The sequence below is a fragment of the Halyomorpha halys genome, unplaced genomic scaffold (assembly GCF_000696795.3).
Source record: "Halyomorpha halys isolate HHAL.00 unplaced genomic scaffold, Hhal_1.1 Scaffold643.1, whole genome shotgun sequence".
NCBI lineage: Eukaryota > Metazoa > Arthropoda > Insecta > Hemiptera > Pentatomidae > Halyomorpha > Halyomorpha halys.
The window spans coordinates 539912-544794 of NW_027112666.1; the positions used below are offsets into that span (position 1 = coordinate 539912).

Consider the following 4883-nt stretch of genomic DNA (forward strand, 5'->3'; position numbering starts at 1 on the left):
TATGTCCAGCGGAGTGGATTCCTTCCAAACCTAATACTATAGCTACCGTTATTGTTGGTTTTGTTGTAACAAATACAAAGTATTGGCCCGGTTAAATAACGTCTTCCGACGAGGATTTCCTATAGTACCATTTTTCTTTTATCGTACCAGTTTTAGGATTTATATAACCAAAATCTGTTATTTATTTTTTTCAATTAAGTATGTAATTTAAAAAAAAAATTGCTGGACTTAACACCTCATTCCCAACAAAAACGTTCATATGACTATGGTTCATTTGGTGACATACGAAGATGCAGTTATTTTTTTAAAACTTAACTTTTTTTTTTTTTTTTTTAAAGTTTGATTATGTTCATCTTGTCTATTCTTTTGTTTGTATATGTTATAAGAGAGTTTTTTTTTTTTATTATTTTTTTTTATTTTAGTATGTATGAGATCACTCATCACTATTACCTATTGCCCACAACTGTGTGGCAGATTGTAACATCTATCAATAAATAAATCTATCAAAAACTTTAACATTGTGCACATGAATGATGAAACTCTATTGCATTGATCCTGACAGTGCTAAGCCCTGTAGATGAACTTTTAAATTAAAATTTTATTAAAAGACTTAATACTTATAAAAGACTTAATACTTATAAAAGACTTAATAAGTAGAAAGAAAAGATGCTTCGTTCAGTAGTCAAGATAAATGTATAATGACAGAAATAAATGTAATCAATATTTTAAATAGTAAATATTGAAATAAATTATTTTTGTTTATTAAATGATTTTTGTGTTTAAAATAAAAATATTAAATTAAGTTTTGTGAAATGTTACCCATATAGTGTTACATATCAAGTGAAAAAAACTTATAACTGTAAAATAGCGACTAATACTAACGTAGGGAAGCTTCTGCAATAATTCTAAAATTATTGTTTTTGGCCCATTTTTTAGGACTTTCCAAGTCTATACTTACACATCATCTCTACAAAATTTGAAGAAATCTTGAGATGGCCAGGTTCAAGTTTGTGTTGTTTTGACGTGGAATGAACCTTGAGGTACACAGTTGTAAATTTGAAGAAAAAATAAAATCCAACGGGAAGACATTTTTTAATATGTTTCTACCTGATATAGATCTACTGTTACTGGGTAGAGTTGGATTAGACTGGTTTTCTAAATTAATTTTGAATATAATGGTTATTTCATGTCATTCTTGAAGAAACCACATTCACCAGACACTGCACCCTGAAGAACTGATCAGGTCAGTTGTGTCGCCGAAGAGAGAGGCCCACAAAGACACCGGATGACATTGCCCTCGAAGGCTGTGGTTCTGCCAGGAACTGTTTCCGAATGCAGGACGGGTCCTTGCTCAAGGATCTCTTTAATATCCTGTCCTTCACCTTCGACCGATCTGTGTCATTCGCCCGCAATCTTTTCCCCAAAGAGACCTCCGATTCTCTCTTTTCTCAGTATCGACTATTCACTGATACGAAATAATGAAATCCGATCACTGAGGCGACGAACCATGCCAGCCATTAGCCTCGTGTTGTTCTAATCCCTCCTCTAATTCTCAAGGCTCTAGTTGCTGCGAGAACAAACACTGTACATTATCAAATAATTCTAGGTTATGGATTTATTGTTTTAATCTCTTCAGCTATGGTCCAATAAGTTTGTACAAGGTTTTTCCTTCCTGCAGAGGTGATATGGTTTGGAAGGAAGGCAGATGGCATACCGTAATATTCCTAATTAATCGAACTAAATATAGAGCTTGAATTTCTCGTTAAAATGAGAATTATTATGATACATTTTAGAGAGATTGAATCAGTACTGGCTAAAAATAATTGAGGACTTTGTTATAAAAAGTCGATTGTTAGAGAGAGAGAAATACTTTATTTATCTATGCTGACTAAATACATCAGGTTGCTATCTCACACATAATCGGACATATATAAATTACACATACATGGTATAATCAGATATAAAGAGATATAATAATAAGATATAATAAACACTTTTTCCCCTACAGTTTCCTTTTACAATCAATCTCGGTCTGTACAACAAATACAAATGTTTCAATTCATTCCTATTTTTCTTTCTAATTTCTGCTCCTCCGATTTCACCATTTCACAATTGTTTAATTCATCCGATCAACAAATTCGCTCTCCGGAATTCACCCTCCTAGATCCTCTTCAGTGACCCGCTAAACAAATTCAATATTAGACGGCAGTGTGAGATCATACCATCATTCATAGTCACAGCAGTAGATCAGTTTACCAAAAACAAACAAATAGATACATTTTACGAGAATAAGACTAACACATAGATTAAAAGGAAAATATAATAAAAAACCGGTTACAGGAAACACTTGAATGGATAAGTAAGTTTTAAAAAAAACAATAGTACTAATAGAATAAAATAATTTAATGAATAAATACGTTAAAACACACAAATAGAGAGGTCAACATATTAAAATAAATAAATAAAACAAAAAATATATATAAAAAAGTCTACTAGAGTGTTTAACAATTTTATTTAATTTTTTCCTTGTATTTGAATTCTCACGAATTATTCTATAAAAATTAATATTGAAATAAATATCAAATCAAGAAAACATTAGCTAAATGTATGTCAAGAATTCATCGACTTTGTATTTATTTTTATTTTTTGTAAGAAACAAAGAAATATATGAGCTATTATTTTAATAAGCATTAATACCAGGTCTTAATTTTATTTTATTTGAAGCACAAAATTAATTTATACTTGTATCATTTTTAAGCAGTATTCATGAAATGTTAAAAATTAATAATATCCATTAATCTCAATTTTAAATTTATATTTTGTTTGTATTGCTTTTAAAGAAGTTAATAACAGTAAATAAATTCTGGTAAATAAAAATAATAATAATGTATCACCATATGTTTATTTAATGTCTATTACCACCAGAGATGGGCAAAAATTAGCTATGGATAAAACTACAATATAAATTGTCATGTATATGACTCTTATTCATAAATGAACCTTTAATTATTTCTCAACTCTGATTACCATAATGCCATTATTAGCCATTTCTATTCTATACCCTCACTTTTGTATTAATTTAGTTTTTCCCTTTTGACCTTAGAAGTAATTAAACAAATTTCCGTTTTGATAGTTACTACTTCCTTAGTTTTTCATACCTGACTGTTTTTTCTTACAGTTTACTCTGACAGTTTTTCACAACTGAGGAGTACTTACTTGCTTGACTAGGTTTTATTTCTTATTCTTATAAACAGTAGTATCCATGATGTAAACTATAAAAAATATACTACAACATCGATAATTGGCCATTAAGATAGTAGGGATTGACGGTTATAAAATTATAATTACTATTATAAAGTTATGCTGATTAGAACTTCAATGGAAGTCTCAGGCCAACGAAAGGGGAAAAAATTATAAACTTATAAAATTGGAAGATCTGACATATATTAATGTATGAGGACAGTAAATTTATAATTTATAATAGTAATACATGATTTTTTATGTTGTACTATTATTTTCTTTCTTTGATTTATTTTTTTAAAAAATTTTTCATCCTTATTATAATTCAATTTTTTTTTATTTATCTATAAGTCCAATTATATTTTCTTCCTTAACCAAATACATCTTTCCCTTTTCTTTCTTTTTTTTCTCTCTTTAAAAAAAAAATTAAATTAAATTAAATTTACAATACAAACAATAAACATTTTCGCTGATAAGTATTTTCTTATATAAGTACTATTCAATCAAAACGTAAAAAAAACAAAAAAAAAAACTCAATATTTAAATTCAAAAGGTTGATTAGTAACACCTATTTGACAGAAAATAATTTAAATTTTGAAAAAAACTACATAATTGATCGTTTTAGAATTTTAATTTTAATAAAATAAAATAGTTTTGAAAAGTAGATATAATTCACATCTGATAGAAAACACCTCGATACCTAATAGTTTGTTTTATTTTTATCAATCACCTTTTTTTTTTCTCGAGTTTCAAGTAGTTAAAATTGTTTTATTACTTAAAATGCATTTTTTGATTGTTAAAGAATTTTGCAAGCATTGCACAAATATGAGAGAACAACATTTAAATGAATACATTTTACCATATTTTGCTTATGGTTGATATGAGGACAAAGGGAACTAGGCCAAGTTAGCCTGTTGTAGAATGTATGTTTTTCGTTTCAAGTGTTTAAACTTAAGAAACTGGTACCTTGAATTAATGTTGTTTTTTGTAATTGTTTGTTAAAATGGTGAACACTTTTAAAAGTACAAGCGAGAGTTTGTACGAAAAAAAATTTGTTGAACATGATAAACTAAAACAACAAACAGAAAGCTATAGACCATACCTTTTCCTCAGATGCAACATGATGTAATGAACTAGAAAATTTCTTGCTAGTAATGCCATGCCAATCATGCTCTGGATATATAGGACTCGAACAGAATAATTGTTTTGTTAATAAATCAAACGGATCTATGACAGTTATAAATTAAACTATTGAGCCTGGTCATGAATATAGAATTATGCCAAGTAATACATATAAATATAGGGTAGCGGAAGTACCGTGGCAACGGGTATGTCTATCAACCCTAAGGTTGTGAGTTCGAACCCGGCCCTATCCGGGATTTTTACAAGCATAAAATTATACAAAACTCACTCGCAGCCTCCTCCCGGGCATTTGTGAGGCCCGTTTGCTAATGAGTGGCACTCACAAAAAAGTAGGTATGGGAGTGAAGAGCCCAGCCTACGAAAAGACCATCTTAAGAAACCTGCGATGTTTTAGGAAATATATCGCGTAAGGACTTTAGACCTCCATGGTCTGTCGCCGATATATTAATAATAATGCATATAAATAATTATGCAGAAGTAATAAAATTAGAATTTTTTTT

At 29.1% G+C, this 4883-nt stretch overlaps 1 protein-coding gene and 1 long non-coding RNA gene across 5 annotated transcripts in view; one reads left to right on the plus strand and one right to left on the minus strand.

Annotated features, from left to right (window-relative positions):
• LOC106689817 (uncharacterized) overlaps positions 1-4883 on the plus strand; it is a 353286-nt gene that overhangs the window by 249669 nt on the left and 98734 nt on the right. The gene's annotated exons all lie outside the window — the stretch shown is intronic.
• LOC136796528 (uncharacterized) overlaps positions 2112-4883 on the minus strand; it is a 24952-nt gene continuing 22180 nt past the window's right edge. The window contains exon 3 of the long non-coding RNA XR_010844258.1: positions 2112-2182. This is a non-coding gene — a long non-coding RNA (uncharacterized lncRNA). The remainder of the gene's footprint in view (positions 2183-4883) is intronic.